This window comes from Schistocerca serialis, chromosome 7, assembly GCF_023864345.2.
Source record: "Schistocerca serialis cubense isolate TAMUIC-IGC-003099 chromosome 7, iqSchSeri2.2, whole genome shotgun sequence".
NCBI lineage: Eukaryota > Metazoa > Arthropoda > Insecta > Orthoptera > Acrididae > Schistocerca > Schistocerca serialis.
Window position 1 is genome coordinate 312,853,108 of NC_064644.1, and position 27,193 is coordinate 312,880,300.

General features: G+C 43.6%; 1 protein-coding gene across 1 annotated transcript in view; it reads right to left on the bottom strand.

Annotated features, from left to right (window-relative positions):
- LOC126413334 (uncharacterized) overlaps nt 1-21,382 on the bottom strand; it is a 277,692-nt gene extending 256,310 nt beyond the window's left edge. Inside the window, exon 1 of the mRNA XM_050083245.1 lies at nt 21,273-21,382. The gene's annotated coding sequence lies outside the window, so the exon portion shown is untranslated. The remainder of the gene's footprint in view (nt 1-21,272) is intronic.
- Between the last annotated feature and the right edge of the window lie 5,811 nt (nt 21,383-27,193).

The window sequence follows — 27,193 nt, forward strand, 5'->3', positions numbered from 1 at the left end:
GAACGCATGCTGTTACAGCGTGATTACCTGTGAATACCACATTAATGCAATAAATGCTCAAAATGATGTCCGTCAACCTCAATGCATTTGGCAATACGTGTAACGGCATTCCTCTCACCAGCGAGTAATTCGCCTTCCGTAATGTTCGCACATGCATTGACAATGCGCTGACGCATGTTGTCAGGCGTTCTCGGTGGATCACGATAGCAAATATCCTTCAACGTTCTCCACCGAAAGAAATCCGGGGACGTCAGATCCGGTGAACGTGCGGGCCATGGTACGGTGCTTCGACGACCAATACACCTGTCATTAAATATGCTATTCAATACCGCTTCAACCTCACGTGAGCTATGTGCCGGACATCCATCATGTTGGAAGTACATTGCCATTCTGTCATGCAGTGAAATATCTTGTAGTAACATCGGCAGAACATTACGTATGAAATCAGCATACATTGCACCATTTAGATAGCCATCGATAAAATGGGGGCCAATTATCCTTCCTCCCATAATGCCGCACCATACATTAACCCGCCAAGTTCGCTGATATTCCACTTGTCGCAGCCATTGTGGATTTTCCGTTGCCCAATAGTGCATACTATGCCGGTTTATGTTACCGCTGTTGGCGAATGACGCTTCGTCGCTAAATAGAACGCGTGCAAATAATCTCTTGTTCCCAGTGGCAGAACTGTACACGACGTTCAGAGTCGTCGCTATGCAATCCCTGGTGCATAGAAATATGGTACTGGTGCAATCTCAACACCTACGTTTCTGATATCCCCGATTCTCGCGCAATTTGTCTGCTACTGATGTGCGGATTAGCCGCGACAGCAGCTAAAACACCTACTTGGGCATCATTATTTGTTGCAGGTCGTGGTTGACGTTTCACATGTGGCTGAACACGTCCTGTTTCCTTAAATAACGTGACTATCCGGCGAACGGTCCGGACACTTGGATGATGTCGTCCAGGATACCGAGCAGCATACATAGCACACGGCCGTTGGGGATTTTGATCACAACACGATGTCGACCTTTTCCACAATTGTTAACGGTCCATTTTAACACGGGTAATGTATCACGAAGCAAATACCGTCCACACTGGCGGAATGTTACGTGATACCACGTACTTATACGTTTGTGACTATTACAGCGCCATCAATCACAAAGCGAAAAACGTGGTCCAACTAAAACACTCATATTTATTTACGTACTACACGAATATGTAATAAAAATTGGGGGTTGCTATTTAAAAAACCGCAGTTGATATCCGTTTGAGCTATGGCAGCGCCATCTAGCGGGCCAACCATAGCTCCACCTGGTTTCCCCCTTCAAGCTACACGAGTTTCGTTCTTTGTAGTTTTTTCGTTTGATGTTTGACAATTACCGCTGGTGAGGAGGTGTTTGAGGCAACTGTCTGCTACTGCATGATTATAATTGCAGCATTGATAATAAAATATATTAATAAGTGTAATACTCTGGTCTATAATGAGAGAGATATGAAATAAAACACAAACGCAGTTCGAGATTATATATATAAAATATTTATTTAAATATCATACATCGCATATAGTATTTCAAACAAATCATCAGACTGAAACTTCCTGGCAGACCAAAACTGTGTGCCCGACCGAGACTCGAACTCTGGACCTTTCCCTTTCGCGGGCAAGTGCTCTACCAACTGAGCTACCGAAGCACGTCTCACGCCCATTACTCACAGCTTTACTTCTGCCAGTACCTCGTTTCCTACCTTCCAAACTTTACAGAAGCTCTCCTGCCAAAATGGCTCTGAGCACTATGGGACTTAACAACTGTGGTCATCAGTTCCATACAACTTAGAACTACTTAAACCTAACCAACCTAAGGACATCGCACACACCCATGCCCGAGGCAGGATTCGAACCTGCGACCGTAGCAGTCGCGCGGTTCCGGACTGCGCGCCTAGAACCGCTAGGCCACCGCGGCCGGCTCTCTCCTGCGAACGTTGCAGAACTAGCACTCCTGAAAGAATGGATATTGCGGAGACATGGCTTAGACACAGCCTGGGGGATGTTTCCAGAATGAGATTTTCACTCTGCAGCGGAGTGTGCGCTGATATGAAACTTCCTGGCAGACCAAAACTGTGTGCCCGACCGAGACTCGAACTCGCGACCTTTGCCTTTCGCGGGCAAGTGCTCTACCAACTGAGCTACCGAAGTACGACTCACGCCCGGTACTCACAGCTTTACTTCTGCCAGTACCTCGTCTCCTACCTTCCAAACTTTACAGGAGCTCTCCTGCCAACCTTGCAGAACTAGCCAGGAAGTTTCATATCAGCGCACACTCCGCTGCAGAGTGAAAATCTCATTCTGGAAACATCCCCCAGGCTGTGGCTAAGCCATGTCTCCACAATATCCTTTCTTTCAGGAGTGCTAGTTCTGCAAGGTTGGCAGGAGAGCTCCTGTAAAGTTTGGAAGGTAGGAGACGAGGTACTGGCAGAAGTAAAGCTGTGAGTACCGGGCGTGAGTCGTACTTCGGTAGCTCAGTTGGTAGAGCACTTGCCCGTGAAAGGCAAAGGTCGCGAGTTCGAGTCTCGGTCGGGCACACAGTTTTGGTCTGCCAGGAAGTTTCATATCAGCGCACACTCCGCTGCAGAGTGGAAATCTCATTCTGGAAATCATCAGACTCTTTCTTCATCTTGTTTGCACCTGTACAATATTCCCCAAATAAAGCTTATTGATAACAACAAATTCCGCGCATATCTCCTTCAAGCCTCACAATACTCTGGTTTTTCACATATACGTTTAACCTGTTTCTCTTTCAGCTCTGCGTTGATGTTGAACAAAGGTACTGCTCTAGATGTACACTAAGCAAACGTGAAAGTTTACAACGTCATTGTATGTGAAGTCTGTGCTTGCCAACCACCGACTCAGTCTCTGCAATACGAGGCATAGCGCAGTGTCCACATTGTATAAGTTAATAACTGAGGCATGCTGCAGATAAACTCATTTGTCACCTGATTTCACTTATAGTGCAGAGTCATCATATACTGTTGTAATAGATAGTATCACACCAGTAAGGTGAATGTCTGGTGGGTTCGAGTTGGATAGTACTCTATGGTCACCTGCTGATTGCTGTAGAGCTCTGTGTGACATATTTTGTCCCAGTCGCACTCAGAAATAGGCACTTCAACATCCTTCGATGCACTTTCATTTTCTGTCCTCACACACAAGCCCCAGTCATGATGTGCTTCTATACCTACAGTTACTCATTTTGTTCCACTAGGAGTTAAACTGTATGTAAAACTGAAAAGTGTAGGCACACAAGGTACCTTCTTATCCACAACATCTGCACTCTGTCCCTGCGCTACAGCAGGGATGTTCTGCTGGGACCGGCCATTGTCGGCCAGAACTGACCACCACCTTGTTGTTTAGTACCACCAGCAACACTCAAGGTACTGAGGAGAGACCAGATGTCCTCTACGTGCAAATCAATGTATGGAGCAGACAGTAACAGCTCCTTGTCCTGTGCTCCAGCTAGTGGACTATGTTCCAAACCTTCTTATCCATGGCATGCACTCTGCCCCTGCGCTAGCACAGAGATAGTTTGGCAGGATGGGTCGCATTTCAGTGACCAGTACTGACCTCCATCTTGCTGTTTGGAATCACCAAGCCCATTCGAGATATAGGGAACATACCGGGCATCCTCATCAACTGAATCAATGAATGAGACAGACAATAACAGCTCCTTGTCCTGCTCCAGCATGTTGGCCACGTGTGCTACAAGATCTCACATCATTGCTACAGGCCCAGAGGTCGGTGCAGATTTCAACAAGATGGCAGCTGAGGTTTCCGCAGGTCCAGACGCAGCAGAAGTCGACATGTTGGTGCTCACCCCTGCAGGCCTTGAACAGGTCAAAGGCTACTGATGAACAAGGTGGAGGAAGTGTCACATACAGACAAAGACATGAAACATGAATAATAACGCTAACTGTAGAAAAGATGTAATTTATGATACTTACTTTCCCACTTCTTCCTGTTCTGCAGGGCTGTGCTCGATCTTGATTTCTGCTGCTGATGCTTCATAGTTCTTCTTCTCCTGACGCTACTGCCTGACTGAGTGAGACTGAGGCTACAGAGCTACTGAGCCCGCTTTATATCTCCTCTGATGGCGTCACCAGATAGTGCGATTCTATTAGCCAAAACCTATCATGTGACCAGATTCAGCATTCCTACTGGTTCCCGCCATTTTTTTCTAGACCACCATCTTGGATACATCATGGGCGGGGAGGGGAGATGGGAACAGGGGAGGGCCAACAGCACCCTCTGGTGGCGGTGTTGTGAAATAGGCCAGTTGGTCTCCGAGCATCAAGGTCAAGGTGAGCACACCAAAATTTGATACACCCACCAATAAATTTGAATTTCCCACCAAAATTTCAATTTCCCACAATTTCTAGGGGCCGGGGAGGGGAGGGGGCTGTGAGTTCCCTGAGGGGGGACCCACGTACCATCTGGGGAAACCCCATGACCTCTTCAGAGGGAGGGGGTAATTAGTTCAGCAATTAATTAATTTCCATAATTAATTTGATACCAATTTGATTTAAAATTGCACCCGAACCCTACTATATCTGGGGACCACCTTAATAAGATGTATTTCTGCAATAAACATATATTGGTAAGCTCAATTTCATACATGGGACAGTAAATCATAAATTTATCAGCCTACTGCTGTTAACAGAGCATCCAGTCTATCTTTATGTAAGCATGATATTGTTTGTCACACATCGGAAACAGGTGATTTCAGACGTGTATTTCATTTGCAGAACAACTGATAAATGCTCGCAGCAAATCTATTTTGTGTGATCTCTGAAAATTCGGGAGGGTAGTGGGGTACAAGACTGCAAGCTTTCGTGACTGGTGGCATTGAAGGAAAAAGCTTCTAGGTGACTAGCGTGCATAAGTTTCTACTTGTGTTTTTTCAATAAACTTGAAGCTTCGAATCCTCTGCTGGGATCTTCTGGTGTCCATAGAAGGCTGAACATTGGTTGAAATCCCTTCAGAAGGTTCTACGTATCGGGTTTGTTGAGGGAGATAAAAAGATGACTCACACAGAAGATTTTACTTTCATAGATAATGGGAATGCCGTAGTGCCGAAATATCGGAATATCCTATTCTAAAGGAACTGGCTTTGGAGAAATGAGTGACATACTGCAAAACTGCGACGTGGCAATACAAAGAAATGATAACACTGCAGCACCAGGACGAGAAAGGAGTACCAAAAATAAATGAAGTATCACAAAATCCAAGATGAAAGAATGCCCATTATATACACATACCGGAAGACAGGAATAGCGTCATAGAAAAAGAATTGATTCGTAGTCTGGTAGGTGAAAGAGTCAGTCATTTGGAAATGACAAAAGCCACGAAATTCTGCAAAGTTACAACCCCTGCACTCTTCCGAATTTTCAGAGATCACGTTAAACAGTCTTATGCCAGCATTCGTCAGCTGTTCAGCATGTTTTCGAATTGAGAAGAATCAGACAAAAGTGTAACATAAGGACAGAACTGTGCAGTCCATCTGTGATCTCGACATCCTACCATCAGCATTTGTTTACTCACGTCAGTTTTCAGGACAAGTGGATAATCGAAATATAGCTTTCGATGTTAATCGAGATATAACTTTCAGAGAGAAACTCGGTGAACAAAAGAGACACTGCCCCTACAACGAACCAACACAAAGGGGTCATCCACATGTGCAATCCATCTTGTCAACAAAGTACAAATCATAGTGTATACTACTTTCTTTATCCACAAATAAAGCCACTCCTGCGACTGGATTCTGTGAAGGGTGATTTGTAGCACAAATCTTTACATGAGTATATGCCTCATATTTCAAGATGGAAAGTCTGGATAATCGCTTGGAATAAGTTTGAAAATTTATGTAGCTATTGTCAAGCTTGCCACGACTATCATTTTGTTCAAATTTTGAAAGAAATGACGATTATCAGTTTATCACCAACTGTCTCAAGTCATCGATGTGATGTCACACTTTTCATAGCCACGGATAAAGTAAGCGCAGTAATAAGAAATTTTTATTTAAAAGCGTAGACTGAGTTCCAGCGATAATGATCATAGGGATCATGTATGGAGACTCTACACGAGCACTCAAAACAGCTTGTTAATTACAGGGGAAATAAAATTCACACCCACACAGATTAAATCTTGTTAGCTCCTTTTGTAGAATATCCACAGTGGTGTCTTCTTATTCAAAATTATGTTAACAACTGGCAGCTAACCCTGGAGTCGGTTGTTTACAATCATCCCATGTTCCCACATGAAAAATTTTCTTAGATTTATGGTTGCTTTTATGGTTGCGAAATGTACACAGTGTTTCATTATAAATTCTTTCTGCCACTGTCAGTTCCTACGAGAGAACTGAAGTCACTTCCAATTAATCGGATTTTTGCTATCGAGTGAGGTTTCGCAACGAATTCTCTTACGGCTACAACGACTAGCATACCAGAGTAATCAAGGCTCATGTAACCGACACTGCATCCATGCTGTTGAGATAAATACGTTCCTTGCCTTATCAAGCAGAACTACAGCGTCATGGACGATGAGATTATCCATTAACCAGTTTCCATCTACAGAAGGGACAGCCAAGAATTCGGTTCGTGATCCACACCCTAGCACAGGGGTCATAGTGCTCGTCATCACTGCATACTTCCCCCACCACCACACCAAGTTGTCTGAGCGTGAGGATGGGGAAGAGGTGGAAACTGCGAATTCGCTGCATTTAACTGACAGTGCAGTCGCACTGCATACGACTTGGTTTTATATTTCACATTTCTCAACAACATAGCCCCCAAACAAAACAGATTTTCAGTATTATTTAATTATTTTTAGCGCGCTGAAGACATATATAATCGTTATCTGGTACAAACTGTCGACATACAGACAGAATCCTACAATTTCACTCATATTGGCATATAATCATGACTTACTTAGTTTCATAATCAAGAAAGATCTTTCACATATATATGTCGATCGAAATACTGTAGCACTTTAACAACCTCGTTATGGACAGTGGGAAACTCTACCTGAGGAAAGCAATTTAGACGTCCTGGACAGTTTTAACGTAAAAGGATTTGTCACTGAAATGGGAATTACCTTACATGTTAATCAGTTACATCAAATACCACAAGGCCACTTTCAAGCCAGCCTGTGTGGCCGAGCGGTTCTAGGCGCTTCAGTCTGGAACCGCGCGACTGCTACGGTCGCAGGTTCGAATCCTGCCTCGGGCATGGATGTGTGTGATGTCCTTAGGTTAGTTAGGTTTAAGTAGTTCTAAGTTCTGGGGGACTTATTACCTCAGATGTTGAGTCCCATAGTGCTCAGAGCCATTTTTTGAGCCACTTTCGAGTGAAACGGAAACAACTCGAAGATTGGCAGTGTGCTCGAACCAATTCTTTCAAAGCCACAATGAATTCTTCAAACCTCGCGTTTTCTTTAACGGCACTGAGCTTAGTGAACTGGACTGGGTTTACAGAATGTGTCCCTTCTGTAAGGCAACATTATTATTAAATGCATCCCCATCAAAGCAGAAATAAGTTGTTCCTCATCTTGCAAAGTCTTAATGCCGTCATTGTGCAGTCAAGTCCACTTAAAAGCCCGCCGCTGTGGCCGAGCGGTTCTAGGCGCTTCAGTCCCGAACCGCGCTGCTGCTACGGTCGCAGGTTCGAATCCTGCCTCGAACATGGATGTGTGTGATGTCCTTAGGTTAGTTAGGTTTAAGTAGTTCTGAGTCTAGGGGACTGATGACCTCAGATGTAAGTCCCGTAGTGCTTAGAGCCATTTGAACCATCCACTTAAAATGTGAGGTATGCCACCTATTCTGGATGTTCTAATTTTCGTTGCTGTACTTCTTTTTCCTTCATAAATTCAACAATAGCGAGTTTTAAATCAAAAAATCGTTCTAGGCATACTCCTTGCCTTAACCAACTTCGCAGTAATATACACACATCAAAAAAGGTTTTGTATCACTTCGGTTCCGAGAGTTCCGGAACCTGTACAGAAAATTGGAATAGAGATCAACACAAACATCATTTCCGTCATTTTTATTGCTCATGAAAACCACACATTGCATGTTGTACCACCATACAGCGAGACTTTCAGAGTTGGTGGTCCAGATTGCTGCATACACCGGTACCTCTAATATCCAGTAGCACGTCCTCTTCCATTGATGCATGCCTGTATTCGTCGTGGCATACTATCCACAAGTTCATTAAGGCACTGTTGGTCCAGATTGTCACACTCCTCAATGCTGACTCGGCGTACATCCCTCACAGTTGTTGTGGATCACGTCGTCCATAAACGGCCCTTTCCAATCTGTCCCAGGCATGTTCGATAGGGTTCATGTCTGGAGAACATGCTGGCCACTCTAGTAGAGCGATGCCGTTGTCCTGAAGGAAGTCATTCGCACGATGTACACGATGGGGGTGCGAATTGTCGTCCATGAAGACGAATTCCTTGCCACTATGCTGCCGATATGGTTGCACTATCTGTCGGAGGATGGCATTCACGTATCGTACAGCCGTTACGGCGCCTTTCATGACCACCAGCGGAGACGTCGGCCCCACATAATGCCACCCCAAAACAACAGGGAGCCTCCACCTCGCTGCACTCGTTGGGCAGTGTGTCTAAGTTGTTCAGCCTGACCGGGTTGCCTCCAAACACGTCTCTGACGATTGTCTGGTTGAAGGCATATGCGACACTCATTGGTAAAGAAAACCTGATGCCAATCCTGAGCGGTCCATTCGGCATATTGTTGGGCCCATCTGTACCGTGCTGCATGGTGTCGTGGTTGCAAAGATGGACGTCGCCATGGATGTCGGGAGTGAAGTTGCGCTCATGCAGCCTATTGTTCATGAGTCGTAACACGACGTCCTGTGGCTGCACGAAAAGCATTATTCAACAAGATGCCGGTGCTGTCAGGGTTCCTCTGAGCCATAATCCGTAGGTAGCGGTCATCCATAGCAGCAGTAGCCTTTGGGCGGCCTCAGCGAGGCATGTCATCAACAGTTGCTGTCTCTCTGTATATCCTCCATGTACGAACAACATTGCTTTGTTTCACTCCGAGACGCCTGGACACTTCCTTTGTTGAGAGCCCTTCCTGGCACAAAGTAACAATGCGGACGCGATGGAACCGCGGTACTGACCGTCCAGGCATGGTTGAACTACAGACAATACGAGCCGTGTACACCTTCTTCCTGGTGGAATGACTTGAACTGATCGGCTGTCGGACCCCCTCTGTCTAATAGGCGCTGCTCGTGCATGGTTGTTTATATACTGGGCGGGTTTAGTGACATTTCTCAATAGTAAAAGGGGCTGTGTCTGTGATACAATATCCACAGTCAACGTCTATCTTCAGGAGTTCTGTGAACCGGAGTGATGCAAAATTTGTTTTGATGTGTGAATGAAGTCTCCACACTCTCCTTTCAGTTCCATTGAAAAGTGTCACAAGTGACAGTGAAGTAATGTGTGTGACATGAAGAATTTTACTAGTCATACCACCAATTTCTTTAAATGCTGCAAGCCTGCAAATTTAGCACAAAGTGCTTCTTGATGTACAGAACAATGAATCGTTGTAATTTTTTGCTCTCATTGTCAGCTAAATCTCTAAATTAATTCTGCGGGATACTTTAATATCATTACATAGGAAATTTTCAGTACTACTACAGAATACACATTGAGAAATCTCGTCCCTCTATTATGTCATTCCGGCTCATTTTTAAAAGCTTGTGTCAATAGATAAATAGACTACCTCTTTTTGCACAAACAGCCACTGGACCTGAACTGGTCCTTTATACCATGTACAAATAGAGGAAGGTGAACGGCACTGACACCGCGATTCTGCCGAACTGAAGACAGTGAGTCGACCGAAAAATGCCACACCGCAATATTAAATGAAATGTTACGCTGTACCGAGTTCCTCCAGGAAGGATCGACCAAAGAGCCGGCCGCTGTGGCCGAGCGGTTCTAGAAGCTTCAGTCCGAAACCGCGCTGCTGCTACGGTCGCAGGTTCGAATCCTGCCTCGGGTATTGATGTGTGTGATGTCCTTATGTTAGTTAGGTTTAGGTAGTTTTAAGTCTAAGGAACTGATGACCTCAGATGGTAAATCCCCTAGTGCTCAGAGCCATTTGAACCATTTTTTCGACCCACACGATGCCCGCACACCCGGCCCACGTGCAGTTTGGCACACTGTGGTTGGCCCTGGTCTACAGCTTGCATGATCGAGTCGCAGAAACCTAGAATCCGGGGAAAGACATTTACGTCTAACGGCTGCTCCTGTGGCGCTCTTAATGACCGACCCCTCTTGGAGAGTATTTGGTGCAGTTCCTTAAAACCCTTCCTTCCCACGCGATTTTAAACTTAAGATTGAAGAGCTTCTCTCAGTGAGTTCCGTAATATATTTCAAGACGTAGATATCCATGTAATACTTCTGTTGGAGACCTGGCTCCAACCAAGTATTCCCACAAGTTCAGTAAACCTAGACTGCTACGTCTTTTTAAGACACGACAGATGTTTTCGTCGAGGGGGTGGAGTAGGGGTGAACATTTCATTTTTCACCTACTGTGCTTCATAAATCCAACAATAATGAAGATAAAAACTGGAATATATGTTCATAGAGATAAAATCCCTTGCCAGGAAGTGCATGTATGCGTCCTCTACATACATCCTAAAGTAGACGAGTTTGCTGGCTTTGAAACGACTCTTTCAAGTCTCGAATCGACATAGGAGCATGTAATTATAGCTAGACAATAGTCAGTCCAGTGTGAAATTTAATCGGATGCTTTCTTCTCCAAACATGTCGCTATTTCAGTTTGGTCCTACCCATCATACGAAAAACAGTCACACTCTCATGGTTATATTTGCAACGAAATCCTAAAACAGAGTAATTTGTGCCTCTCAAATATCTGCACCTGGCATCTCTGCTCATGGCATAATTTTCATGTCGTAGTCGCTAGAATGTCCCAGAAATAAAACCGCAACTGACTGCAAACCGAGACTTCAAACACAATAATTTATCTCAACTTGCAAGTGAGGCGCAAGAAATAGTGTTGGGGACGTCTTCTACTCCATTCCCGAGCATAAACGAAAAACTAGTTTGCTAACGAACTTACTCAGCTGTATGACGAGTATGCCCCCCTGAATATTGGAAAAGTGAGAAGGAAAACTGCACTCTGCTAACTGAAGAACTAAAACAGCTCATTAATCTCAGACATGCTGCACATTGGGTATAAAAACTATGTTCCGCGCGTGAAAATCATATGCTAGCAGAAACGGAACAGAGTCAGTCAAGCTGTGAGGAATGTAAAACTCAGGTATGCCGATACATTAACCGACAACGGAAATAAACCAGTAGTCCTGTGGAAAATCCTGCGTGGTTTTGGTACAGACAAAGTAAAAGCTGCAGCTTATTCCATTGCCTTATCCGTTGAACTGAATCGGTACTTCCCACTGTCTACAACAACAACTGAACCACCAACGAAACAGAACTTCATTAATTACTTCACGGGGTAAACAACTGTAGCCACGAAAAATTCCATCCAGAGAATGTTACTTGCCACACCGTCAAAAGAACCATCACGCATATCAGATCAGCATCTACTGCACACGATGGCATCACAGTCCAAATGATGAAGCTTATTGTTGACCCACTACTGCCCACGATAACTGATATCTTCAACCACTCCTCAACCACAAGCGTTTTTCCTGAGGCCTTGAACCAGAAACTAGTTAAGCCATTACCTAAAAAGGACGCTGCCACAGTATCAGCTGATTACCGACCTACTTGTATACTGCTGTACTGTCCAATGCCTTAGAATGTACAGTCCGCGACAAGCTAAAAAACTAATTTCAAACAAACTACTAGATCAATACTAATCAGGCTTCTGTAAACATCAAAGCACAACATCTGCCTTAATAAAGGTAACAGACGACCTGAAGCTTGTTATGGATGCACAAGAGGCAACTATCACGTGCTTCTTAGACTTCAATAAAGCTTTTGACATTGTCGGCTATGACATTTTACTTGCCAAACTTAGTAGCCTAAATTTCTTGCCAAGTGCAGTGCAATGGTTTCGCTCATACATGACGTCTAGCCATCGATTCATCATGTCCTGCACTGTAAAGTCACAATGGAGACAAGTAGCTTCAGGAACCACCAGGGTTCGGTATTAGATCCTGAATTCTTTTCATTGTGATGTGTCATCAGTTTTGTCCTACTGCAAATGCCGTATGTGAGCTGATGACCTTTAGTTGTATCTAAATTAAAAACCAATAAACCTGAAGACAGCTATAGAGAATCTCAACATCGACCTGTGTGCATTATCAAGTTAAAGCTCAACCCATACCAAACCCAAACGGTACTGATTGGTTATTGTAGGCTCATTAACATGAACTATCGGGAATCCACATCATCTTTGATCCTAAATGGGACAAATATCGACTTCTCTCCTTTAACAAAGAGTTTAGGTGTAAAAACAGATAAAAGTCCAAATTGGATTGAGCAAGTAACTGCAATGTGCAAAAGGCATCAGTATCTCTCAAACGCCCTACAAAAATATAAAAAGATCTTCCCTCTTCACATGGAAAAGAAATCTGTACAGACACTTATACTTGCAATTACTGATTACGGTGATGTTATCCTGTAAGGCCTTCGTCAGGAAAGCTCACGGCACCTGGAACTGGTTATGAATACTTATGTTCGTTATATCTGAGATGTTCGACTCTTTGATCGTATTTCACCATCATATGCGTAGATATCCTGGTGCATCCAGACAAGCGCAGAGATTTCCATACCCACTGTCTTCTCTGCTGTCTTATCCACGAACACTGTCCCTCATATCCCTCCTCGACGTTAATGCACTTGTCTGAACAACATAGGAGAAACGCCCGTTCCCACCAGATCAAAATCCTTTCTGTAGTACTCCATCATTCAGCCACTCTCGAAGCCCTGGCAGGTTGGGGATTTTCTCTCCCCGAGGACTGGGTGTTTGTGTTGTTATTATTTCACCATCATCATCATTATCATTCGTGTCAGTGTTTTGATTGTGTAAAAATTGGACTGTGTAAAAATTTGGACTTCGTACGGGCGCTGATGAATGCGCAGTTGAGCGCTCCACTAATCAAAACAGCTCTCGAAGTCCTCAGAAGCAGGAAGCCGACTCTGGAAAAACCTCCCGCATTATATTAGAGAAGTGAATAACGTTCCCAGCTTAAGAAGACTGTTAATGACACGTCTAATAAAGTAACAATAATAACTACCATTGTACCTGTACGCACCCATTACCCTTGTACGTCCCTGTTTCAATCTGATCTTCCATACTTCCCAGTATTCTTAGCCGGTGCAGTCTCCTTAAATTTCCTTTCCCCAGAACTCGCTATATCAGAAAGCATCTACTACGAACACCTCTAAATATTTATTGTATCTGCCACTATAATTATTGTTATTATTGTTATTATTATTATTATTATTATCACTATTAGTGGCAGCAGTTGCATTAGTACAAGTACTGCCGGTAATAACTTTATTAGTTGATAGTCGATATATTTTCTCATACCGTCATTTCACACACTTAATCATTTTAATACTAGTTGTCATATTAAAATTGTTATTTCTTAGCTAATTTTGGTGTAAGAAAGTTACTGTACTTGAGAATCCATGGTCCGACGTAACAGAGGGTCTGATGGTTCTAATTAGATCATGTTAAATAAATAAATATATAATTTTGTTAGTTTGTCTTACATCGCTTGGAAGACGACACTACGTTCTTCCAGCGTGTGCTCTTCACCGACAAAGCAACGTTTACGAACCACTGTTTTGCACATTCACGTGATATGCACTTCTGGGGAGCGGAAAATTAACGGTGGATCCGTTTTTACATACATTTTGACGCAGTCCAATTTTTTACGCAATCAAATCACTCTCACGAACGTGAAGCGTAAAGCTACGTTGCAGCATCGTAGGAAATTTCGTTGTGGGACCTTCCTTCATCCCAGGGATATTAAATTGAAATACGTATCCTCACTTTCTTGCTAATATTCTATTTGTTCTTCTAGAAGAGGTACCATCGGACAAGCGACAGTGTATGTGGTTCCAGCACGACGGCTGTTCGGCTCACTCCTCCCGTGTACCAACGCAACAACTGAATGAAATGTTTCTTGAACGTTGGATAGGACGGAATGCTGTATTATAGTGGCTGGCCAGGTCTCTCGATTTGACTCCTTTTAATTTTTTTCTGCGGTGTGCCCTGAAAGATGTAGTCTATCATGAAGCCCCAACTACGCCAGACGATAAACGCCACCGAACCGCCACATCATGCAACGGCATATCATTCAAAATACTTTCATCAATTCACTTATTTCTCGAACGTCGATTGCAAATGTGTCTCGCAGACGATGGTAAACAATTTGAGCACATACTGTAGTTAAGAAAGGTATATATTGTGTATAACATGTCGTCAGTCATGCAGAATAAACTTTTTAGTATATTTAAAGTGAATTCTGTCTAATTACAATGTCGAGTACTACTTATAGACACATTTGTCTGACGGCAGGTGGTCTACTTTAAGAAGCATTCAGAACTCTCCAGGCGAAGAAGGGTCAGGGAACTTATTTTTTTTCAAATCTAAGGAAGTTAATACAATAGTTTCCTTTTGCCCTTGAGTAAAGTTGTTTGTGGTTATGAAGCATGAATGACGTTTCTGTATCGGTGTTGACAACTGAGCAGCAACAGAGATGGTTTAAATAGGAAACTGCATGACGAAACTGTAAATCTTTCCACAAAAAACCTGGAAACGTAGACACATTTGTAACAGTTTTCCTAAGCTCCATCTCATGCACCAGAAACTAGAATATGTCATAGTCCTAAATAAAAAAATCATCATATACAGGGTGACAATTATTGAACTACATGAAATAAAATCATTCTAACTTCTGAATGGTTTGCGTTAGGACGTTCAAACTGCACGGTTGGTCGCGGGATATGGTGGGAATTAGATGCGATGTACGGTTTGGTTTAGCGACGAAGCCCACTTTCATTTGGATGGGTTCGTCAATCTGCAAAATTGGAGCATTTAGAGGACTGAGAAACCGCATTTCGCGATCAAGAACTCTCTTCACCCTCAACGGGTGACTGTGTGATGTGCAGTGTCCAGTCATGGAATAATCGGTGCCATATTTCTTGATGGCACGGTGACTACCGAACGGTACGTGGTTTTTGGAAGATGATTTCATTCCCATTATCCAAAGTGACCCTGATTTCGAAAAGATGTGATGCATGCAAGACGGAGCTCGACCTCCCTGAAGCAGGAGAGTGCTTGATGTCCTGGAGGAGCACTTCGGGGACCGCATTTTGGCTCCGGGATACCCAGCGGTCGCTGGCATGGACCTTGATTGGCCGCCATATTCTCCGTATCGGAACACATGCGACTCCTTTTTGTGTAGCTCTATTAAAGATAAGGTGTACTGCAATAACCCCAAAACCACAGCTGAGCTGAAAACGGCTATTCGGGAGGTCATCGACAGCATCGATGTTCCGACAAATTTTGCTATTCGTCTGCGCTACATCATCACCAATGATGGCAGACATGTCGAACAAGTCATAACCTAAATCCGAATATCTGTAGTGGTGTTTACATGTTGAATAAAGGGTGTGCACGCCCTAGTTTGTAACTAGTTTGCGTTTTTGTTCATATACACTCCTGGAAATGGAAAAAAGAACACATTGACACCGGTGTGTCAGACCCACCATACTTGCTCCGGACACTGCGAGAGGGCTGTACAAGCAATGATCACACGCACGGCACAGCGGACACACCAGGAACCGCGGTGTTGGCCGTCGAATGGCGCTAGCTGCGCAGCATTTGTGCACCGCCGCCGTCAGTGTCAGCCAGTTTGCCGTGGCATACGGAGCTCCATCGCAGTCTTTAACACTGGTAGCATGCCGCGACAGCGTGTACGTGAACCGTGTGTGCAGTTGACGGACTTTGAGCGACGGCGTATAGTGGGCATGCGGAAGGCCGGGTGGACGTACCGCCGAATTGCTCAACACGTGGGGCGAGAGGTCTCCACAGTACATCGATGTTGTCGCCAGTGGTCGGCGGAAGGTGCACGTGCCCGTCGACCTGGGACCGGACCGCAGCGATGCACGGATGCACGCCAAGACCGTAGGATCCTACGCAGTGCCGTAGGGGACCGCACCGCCACTTCCCAGCAAATTAGGGACACTGTTTCTCCTGGGGTATCGGCGAGGACCATTCGCAACCGTCTCCATGAAGCTGGGCTACGGTCCCGCACACCGTTAGGCCGTCTTCCGCTCACGCCCCAACATCGTGCAGCCCGCCTCCAGTGGTGTCGCGACAGGCGTGAATGGAGGGACGAATGGAGACGTGTCGTCTTCAGCGATGAGAGTCGCTTCTGCCTTGGTGCCAATGATGGTCGTATGCGTGTTTGGCGCCGTGCAGGTGAGCGCCACAATCAGGACTGCATACGACCGAGGCACACAGGGCCAACACCCGGCATCATGGTGTGGGGAGCGATCTCCTACACTGGCCGTACACCACTGGTAATCGTCGAGGGGACACTGAATAGTGCACGGTACATCCAAACCGTCATCGAACCCATCGTTCTACCATTTCTAGACCGGCAAGGGAACTTGCTGTTCCAACAGGACAATGCACGTCCGCATGTATCCCGTGCCACCCAACGTGCTCTAGAAGGTGTAAGTCAACTACCCTGGCCAGCAAGATCTCCGGATCTGTCCCCCATTGAGCATGTTTGGGACTGGATGAAGCGTCGTCTCACGCGGTCTGCACGTCCAGCACGAACGCTGGTCCAACTGAGGCGCCAGGTGGAAATGGCATGGCAAGCCGTTCCACAGGACTACATCCAGCATCTCTACGATCGTCTCCATGGGAGAATAGCAGCCTGCATTGCTGCGAAAGGTGGATATACACTGTACTAGTGCCGACATTGTGCATGCTCTGTTGCCCGTGTCTATGTGCCTGTGGTTCTGTCAGTGTGATCATGTGATGTATCTGACCCCAGGAATGTGTCAATAAAGTTTCCCCTTCCTGGGACAATGAATTCACGGTGTTCTTATTTCAATTTCCAGGAGTGTAGTTCAATAATGGTCACCTTGTATCTATATCGCTAGGAAATGAGGCTTTATATTAGTAGCGTAGGCCTGTCTTGCTACATGTGTCGACGGAGTCTCGCGTGAGAGCTATGCTTGGTGGTGTTTACATTGCAATAGCTGACTCTAGCCTCGAGTAGTAAAACTACCTTAGGCTACCGTAGACTATCATAAGCAAGCGTAGATTACGGTAGCTTTCCTAGTAGTTTTAGTCAGTTAAAAGTCGCACCTGCGTTACTGTAAGTTAGGTGTGTGTGTTGCATACCTATCGGGCACTACCTCATAACGATCGCTTTCTTTACGTATGCTGTCAGCGTCTTATTAGATTCCCCTAAAAACCTGAAGCGGTGAACAGCCGACAACTGAGTGAAGATATGTGGAGGGTGGGGTAACTACATCTACATCCATACTCCGCAAGCCACCTGACGGTGTGTGGCGGAGGGTACCTTGAGTACCTCTATCGGTTCTCCCTTCTCATCTCGTATGCTCCTACAACCACTCAACTACGGCATCTTCCCATACACAACAGCATTATCGGCAAACAACCCGGACTGCTGCCCGCCCTGTCCACCAGATCATTTACGTATATAGAAAATAATACCAGTCCTAGGGCACGCCTGGCGACATCCTTGTATCTGATGAACACTCACTATTGATGACAACATACTGGGTACTATTACTTAAGGAGTCTTCGAGCCATGCACACAGGTGGGAACCTATTTCATATGCTTGTATCTTTGTTAACAGTTGGCAGCGAGGCACTGTGTCACACACTTCCGTGTTAAGGAATCTGCATGTTGTTCTTCATCCACAGTTCGTGGTATAGCGTGTGAGAAAAGGGAAAGCTGAGTTTCCATAGCAATGCTTTCTAATTCATACTGACTCATGGACATAGCTTCTCAATCACAAGGAAATTTATTATATTCATATTCTGAATATGTTCAAGAACTCTGAAGCAAATGGAGGTTCAGGATACTGGTCTGTAATTTAGCAGGTCCATTCCATTACCCCTCTTATATACAGGAGTCACCTGCACTTTTTACTAGTCGCTTGGGACTGCGTGGTAACGGCGAAGAACAATACATTTAGTAATGGGTGTGAGATTTACTATAAATACTTGCAACTACAATTCAACACACTGTGTGAAAGTTATGTACTGGATCCCCTCTCATCTACATCTACATCTATACTCCGCAAGCCATCCAACGGTGTGTGGCGGAGGGCACTTTACGTGCCACTGTCATAACCTCCCTTTCCTGTTCCAGTCGCGTATGGTTCGCGGGAAGAACGACTGTCTGAAAGCCTCCGTGCGCGCTCGAATGTCTCTAATTTTACATTCGTGATCTCCTCGGGAGGTATAAGTAGGGGGAAGCAATATATTCGATACCTCATCCAGAAACGCACCCTCTCGAAACCTGGCGAGCAAGCTACACCGCGATCCAGAACGCCTCTCTTGCAGAGTCTGCCACTTGAGTTTGTTAAACATCTCCGTAACGCTATCACGGTTACCAAATAACCCTGTGACGAAACGCGCCGCTCTTCTTTGGATCTTCTCTATCTCCTCCGTCAACCCGATCTGGTACGGATCCCACACTGATGAGCAATACTCAAGTATAGTTCGAACGAGTGTTTTGTAAGCCACCTCCTTTGTTGATGGAATACATTTTCTAAGGACTCTCCCAATGAATCTCAACCTGGTACCCGCCTTACCAACAATTAATTTTATATGATCATTCCACTTCAAATCGTTCCGCACGCATACTCCCAGATATTTTACAGAAGTAACTGCTACCAGTGTTTGTTCCGCTATCATATAATCATACAATAAAGGGTCCTTCTTTCTATGTATTCGCAATACATTACATTTGTCTATGTTAAGGGTCAGTTGCCACGCCCTGCACCAAGTGTCTATCCGCTGCAGATCTTCCTGCATTTCGCTACAATTTTCTAATGCTGCAACTTCTCTGTATACTACAGCATCATCCGCGAAAAGCCACATGGAACTTCCGACACTATCTACTAGGTCATTTATATATATTGTGAAAAGCAATGGTCCCATAACACTCCCCGGTGGCACGCCAGAGGTTACTTGAACGTCTGTAGACGTCTCTCCATTGATAACAACATGCTGTGTTCTGTTTGCTAAAAACTCTTCAATCCAGCCACACAGCTGGTCTGATATTCCGTAGGCTCTTACTTTGTGCGGAACTGTATCGAACGCCTTCCGCAAGTCAAGAAAAATAGCATCTACCTGGGAGCCTGTATCTAATATTCTCTGGGTCTCATGAACAAATAAAGCGAGTTGGGTCTCACACGATCGCTGTTTCCGGAATCCATGTTGATTCTGGGTTTCCAAAAACGACATGATACTCGAGCAAAAAACATGTTCTAAAATTCTACAACAGATCGACGTCAGAGATATAGGTCTATAGTTTTGCGCATCTGCTCTACTACATTTGGCTTCTCTACCAGTGAAATTGTTATTAGCACAACCAGATTTTTTGCTTTCACATTTGTTGGCTTTGCTAACTCTCAACCCATCTCCACCTTCCAACCTCACCTAGTCCTCAGGCTACGCTACAGATCAGTCTGTCACCACAACCAAAATATTCAAGGAGCGGAGGGGGGCGGGGAACCTACGGAACGCTTTTGTTCTGCATAGTTATCCTCCTGTAAGCCTGTTTATAGCAAATTTGAAACTGCCAATGTTTAAATCAAATTTTATTCGAAATTTATTGATTTGTAACGGGTATCTAGTAAAAAGAAAGAAAACAATGCAGATTTATCACAAAGCGTTAGAAAACGCAATTCCCTCAACAAAAAGGTAACATAAAAAACGTAAAACAAAATTATATCAAACATCACCTCAATATTTCGTCGAACTTATATAAAACATGTTTCTGTTATTTATAAATAAATTTCGAATTTACCAATAATAACAGGAAACCCTTGCTTTCGTCATGATGAACAACAAGAATAATTATACATATTTTTTGTGCTGGTATATGCAGACTGTACTTGCGTCAGAAGTAATTGCTTTGGTTATATAAAAGAGCTGAAATTAAAGCGATCAACTAATATTTATTACTTATAAAATGCAATTTATGTTTTGTAACGATATAAAATACGCAATGGACTAACACTAAATGAAATGCGGTTCTAATTATGCGCAAAACTCAAAAAAGGACAAAGAGAAGTCGTCATTTACCAGTTTCTCTCTTACACATTCATTTATGTTTCTAACCAACCAGTGCTACCAATACTACCGGTAATCCTACAATTTACTACGTCATACGTCATTTACATAGCGTACCAAAACTACCGAACCATAGTTTTAGTAGCTCTGCTTTGATCACATTGCTTTCCAATTTTCGTGCATCTCCTGGATGATCAACCTCAACTTTAACAATTATATCGTTGTGTTCGTCTTTTCAAGCGCTTTCGGACGCCGTTAAAAATAGTATATCACTCTGTTTAAAAAATCATACTTCCTTCAGTACCTCGAGCAATACAAGAAAAGACACTTCATCAAATAACCAAATTACATGCCGCTTAGCGTACTCCCATTTGCCGAAATCCTAGTTTCGATACATAGAACCGTTCACGAAACAAGACGGCTTACATGACTCACCCTATATACTGCACTCGAATAAAATGTACATGTTTCAGTTCTTTCCATATACTTGTCTCAGTAGAATCTATATCACATGAATCAAGCAATGTAATGCAAGAAAAGACGTAATCGCATTCGTAGCGCCGGTTCGAGAACATTCTTCTACACAAGCGGTTTTTTATTTCCTGCATCCCGTACCGTACAGAATGGGAAGACACCATAATATTTGCTACAATGGGAAGTACCCTCTGCCACGCTTTTCACAGCTGCAGAGTATGGATGTAGGTAGATCAGGTGATATTTTTCTGTTCCGTAGCACGCTTGCATTTGCCTCTCTGCGCAGCCTCCTTTTATTGTTTTGGCTCGAATCCCACTGGCGAGTTACACGTGTGCTGAGCGAACAGTTGACAGTCGGCACTTCGCGTCTACGGCAGGGCAGACATGCGTGATTGAGCATGCTTGGTGTTTGTGCTGCTGCTTTACCTTAGGGCGCGGGCGGCAGAGCTGAGCCGGGCTCGCTGCTTGCTGGCTGCAGACTAGTTCCCACTGGCGGCCGCGCGGCGCGCCACTGCCCACGCTCCCACCACACCGCTGCGACTCCGACCAATCCAAAACACGATAAATTTAGCAGCGACGAAACGACGGTGGTTGCAAAATGAGAGCGCTAAATGTTCTCTATTCGCTTGTCAAACGGTCAGCTCTATGAGTTTCAGACATTCATGCCCGAAACCAAGAAGCAAAATTACTACGAGTAGTAACACCATTTCGTACATCTCAGGTTCATTAGCTCAAGTGTTGGCTCGTATTTTGGCAACGATCTCATTCTTACTAAAGTTGGTGCAGAACCGTGCCGAGGTGATCATGCACCCCTTTAACAGAACTGCCAAAGCTCCCCCCCCCCCCCCCCCCCCGCTACTATCGGCAATTTTTTATACGCGGATTTAGTAAATCATGTTGGCAATGGCAACATTGTTCGTTGTTCGCAGACCCGTGTATACTAGCCACGAACATTTCTACATAATAAGTATGGAAAGTATTCGCACCGTCTTCTACACTGAACAGACAATAAACATTTCACATTATGTAACCCTTCAGGCTTTCCCGGCGAGATCTTGACATGTGGAATAATCGGGTCTACTGCCGGATGTTTGTGTCGCTCTGGTACAATATTTCGGCCACGTAACTCGTTGCCTTCTTCAGGTGCTACCTGAGACTGTCTCAGGTAGCACCTGAAGAAGGCAACGAGTTACGTGGCCGAAATATTGTGCCAGAGCGACACAAACATCCAGCAGTAGACCCGATTATTCCACATGTCATTTCACATTATGTTTCTGCATAATAAGTATGGAAAGTATTTGCACTGTCTGCTACGCTGAACAGACAGCAAACATTTCGCATTATGTTTTCGCATCAAGAACTACGCGATGGCGAGTAAAGAGGAAGAATTAATTATATGTGTGCAGCATTAATAATACTCGACGAAATAAGCATACGATGAAAACGACTTAGTCGTCGTCGGTGGACAAGAACGTATTACAGAAGATGTGGCGGGAATGACATGCTGTGTGTGCTGAATTTGGAAGATAGTTCTAGTTTTCGTAACTTAACTAGGATGTCGTCGTCCGATTTTGAAATTCTAATGAATATTATAGGGCCAGCTGCTTCAAAGAAAAATACTTATTTCAGAAAAGTAAGTCCCGTGAGGCAAAGAATCACTATTAGTCTTCGTTTTTTGGTAACAGGAGATTGCTGTCAAAGCATTGCATATTTATTCCACATTTCAAAGCCAGTACTAATCGCATAATTCCTGCAGTCCGTGAAGCTTTCGTTGAAGGATTATGTAAACGTAATTCACTTAGGTTAATAGCAATGAAAACAGCTCATTAAAGTTATTTCAAACTATCATTTCCAATAAAGAAAACTTCTTCAGCCTCAGTATTACACACACTTCTAGTGAGTGTGACAGGGGAATCTACAGTTGATGATCCCCTTGCCATATCCAAGTTTATTACTGACTGACACCTACTACCTACTATTTGTCCACAATCACTTGATAATTTTGTGGTGATGCTAGAAACGGAGGCCGGCCGGCGTGGCCGTGCGGTTCTAGGCGCTTCAGTCTGGAAGCACGTGACCGCTACGGCCGCAGGTTCGAATCCTGCCTCGGGCATGGATGTGTGTGATGTCCTTAGGTTAGTTAGGTTTAATTATTTCTAAGTTCTAGGCGACTGATGACCTCAGAAGTTAAGTCGCATAGTGCTCAGAGCCATTTGAACCATTTTTGAACCAGAAACGGAGAAAATCAGCGCTATCCTGTGCTCATCATAAGAATAAACCTGATGTGAACACTACACCAAGTATTCTTCCACGTTTGCTGGAACCCCTTGGGATTTCGTTGCACGTGAAGCGGTAGTCAAGTTGTCCCGAATAACGCGCACATCGACTGAGCGATAACACGGGACAACAGCTTTACCGGAGCATGTAACTTGGACAGCACAGGCCAGCCAGCTGCGAGTTCACGATATACTTAAATACTGAAGCCACTGAAAGTATTATAGTCAGCCGCCTCGTAATCTTTTCACTCCTTCCAGACCCAAATCCGAGAAATGCATTTCAGTAGTGGAACTGTCATCTGCTACACTAATAGCAAGTAGATCAATAACAGAATCCAAAAAACCATCAAAGTGCCGTATTTTCTCCTCTTCTTTTATGACGAGCCGTTCTGTATTCCGCCAGCGTTCGGCAGAGATTCGTGAGAAAAGCATCATGCACTGGTTCCAGTACGTCTGACAGCTTGAACGCCTTGTTATTTCTCGCGACAGATCCCGTAACTTGGCTCCAGATCAGTTGTCTTCTGCTGGGTTCATTTGAAGTCGTACGATAATTTTGGGTGCCATACGTTATTAGAAACAAGCAAAGGTGCATTTTTCATTAAAGTGATAATTAGATATGTGGTAATTAGCACATATTTGATGAATTTTACATTTAAAATTTACATTTTAATACCTACTCCGAATTTTTCTTTTGTTTCCTTCACTGCTTGCTCAATATACAGATTGAATAACATCGGGGAGAGACTACAACCCTGTCTCACTCCCTTCCCAACCACTGCCTCCCTTTCATGTCCCTCGACTCTTATAACTGCCATCAGGTTTCTGTAGAAATTGTAAATAGCCTTTCGCTCCCTGTATTTTACCCCTGCCACCTTCAGAATTTGAAAGAGAGTATTCCAGTCAACATTGTCAAAAGCTTTTTCTAAGTCTACAAATGCTAGAAACGTAGGTTTGCCCTTCCTTAATCTAGCTTCTAAGATAAGTCGTAGGGTCAGTATTGCCTCACGTGTTCCAACATTTCTACGGAATCCAAACTGATCTTCCCCGAGGTCGGCTTCTACTAGTTTTTCCATTCGTCTGTAAAGAATTCGCGTTATTTGTATGGAGTGTAGCCACGTACGGAAGTGAAACATGGACGATAAATAGTTTGGACAAGAATAGAATAGAAGCTTTCAAAATGTGGTGCTACAGAAGAATGCTGAAGATTAGATGGGTAGATCACATAACTAATGAGGAAGTATTGAATAGGATTGGGGAGAAGAGAAGTTTGTGCCACAACTTGACCAGAAGAAGGGATCGGTTGGTATGACATGTTCTGAGGCATCAAGGGATCACCAATTTAGCACTGGAGGGCAGCGTGGAGGGTAAAAATCGTAGAGGGAGACCAAGAGATGAATACACTAAGCAGATTCAGAAGGATGTAGGTTGCAGTAGGTACTGGGGGATGAAGAAGTTTGCACAGGATAGAGTAGCATGGAGAGCTGCATCAAACCAGTCTCAGGACTGAAGACCACAACAACAACAACATTTAAAAGATTTGGGTGTTCCGAACTGAACGAGAAAAAAAAGAAGACCGAGGCGAGATTTGGACCATCGATCCATGAATAGTACCGGTACCGAATTATCATTCATACAACGTTACCGATTCAGCTATAAATCCAGTTTTCGAAGGTCATTAACTTAAAAATATATTTACTTAGAAAACTCCAAAGCTGGTTTTTTCAGTAAACCTGTGAAAAACATGAAGAACAACCTGATTCTCGCCACTTTTTAACGGTGTTACACGCGTGTGTTCCACTATTGACAGGAAGCTGCGCGACAGAGCATATCATTAAAAAAAAAAGCGTTGATGGCTGTTAATACATAAGAATACCTTAAAGTTTCAATAACAGTAACATAATAATAAGACGCGTAATACATAAGCAGGACCTACTTCCAAGAGTGTAACAATACTAGTGTACGTGTGCGACAGCTGCTGACCAATCATAGCGTTAGTGTTTTTCTTTATTTTGCCTTCAACAGTGTAACACCAATTAGCTAAGGACAGGTGCAATAACCATGACACAACTCTATCTTCTACACAGCACTTTGGTAAACACAGACACTTTAGAAAATACACTCACTTGTAATCGATTCTATAGGAAAAATTATCACTACGCTGTTTTTAAACATCGTTTGTGAAATTTTCATATCACTCCTTAAAATGAATCTTACGACACATCGAAGCACCGCACGTTCTTTGTTTATTAGTGGGCTATAATATTTAAAGAGAATAGTGTCCCGAGATGTTCCAGCTCAGAGAGGAATTTTTCTCTGTGTTGATCATGTTTTCGGCTAGCAAAGATAAAATGATTAACGTCTCCCATATCTGAGTCGTTGCAATCACACGTGTCCGAAGTCTTAAGATGAAGACGGAATAAATAAGCAGGAGAGCTTCCGTGATTGAATCTCATTCCTGTAATTGTAGATATAGCTCTTCTGTGTGCGACATATTGTCGAACCAAGGTATCTTGGTAAGCAGGGTTGTCCATTTATAATCTTTGCTTTAGGGGCAGAAGCTTGCCCTTCCTCTTCCCACTGCGATCTGGTTTCCATTTTTATGTGTTGCAAAAGGCCCGAATAAGGTAACTAAATATTTAAGAAGGTTACAGAGATTGCAGCTTTCTTGGCCAGCTGGTCCACAGATTCATTGTATAAAATACCTGTATTCTTATGATGAACAGAGTACTGTTAAAGTATGTGCATTTATTTCCGAGCGATGCCAACATTAAGCTGCCCCTAAACACGAAGTATTGCATTACAGTAGCCAAATTTTTATGAGGAATGGTACCAGCAAGTTGCCAACTTTCCCCTCGCGCTCCTCACCATCACCAGTCATAAGGCAGGGGCAAGGCATGCCTGTCGCCGTTCCAGACAGCAGCCGCATGAATGGTCAACATGTCGTGAGCGAACAGTTTATTCATTTCAGCCTCAATGGACATGTCGTCAATTTTTATTTATTTATTTTATTTTATTTTTTTCGTTGGGTGGCAGTTCTCGTAACCTGCTGACGATAAATTTTTCCAAAGTCAGATAACGAATCCTGCTGCGGTATTGTGAAATGAGAGACTTAAATTATTTATTAGCGTCATTGTTGCTGTTGCTAAAAAAAAGGCAATTTTATTTGGGAGTCATGTTTCTCTTAAATATTTGTATAACATTCGAACATTCCAGAGGCACTCTTCAGCTTCATAAAGTGCGGCTATTTTGGAAATTTTGCTCCTTGCTCACTCCATTTCGCATAGAAACACAGACGCTGAGACAACACGCAACACCGTGGCCAGAGCAAAAACAAACACAAATGTTGCGTAGCGGCATTTGGTAATAGCCCACGAACAATGTTTCTTTGATCTTGACCGACACAGCCGTTGGAACACGTTTTGTGTTGCCAATACGTTGCAAACATCGGTAGCCCAGTACTAACTAGAGAGCCTATATACAGCTCTCTAGTGCTAGCCACGTACAATGCTGCAGAATGTTTCGAACTCAACGTAAACGCGACTTATGAACTATTTTTATATAAAGTATTTCACATAAGGTGATTAAATTAGATTGCATAAATTAAAAAGTTTTATAAACTTTCTACAAGAATTCTAAGTAAAACAAAATCTGCATATTATTGTTTATAGTAGCAACTGCACTTTGGTTTAGGGTGATTTATAATAACGAACAGGATTTGTTTGTTCCTCATAAACTATTAACGTCTATTTTGCAGGTTAATTACAGTTGTGACAGTTCCTACATCATGTAAATGGTTTACAGGAAGATAATGAAATAAAATATGTAAGTTAGAAATTAGAAACAAAAGGACAAGGGCTATAATTTATTGTTGAGAATATGTCTCTTTCCAGGAACTGTGTGTTTTAATTTGCATTTGTGTGAGAAAACTCATTGTTTATCTCAAGGTTAATTTAACCAGCTGTGTCGTATTGCATCGACAATATTGCTAAATTTTAAAACATACTTTCACCCATACTTTGCTTTCAGCAATTTTTTTGTCAATCTCAATTTGCTGAAACTGCGTTGACAATA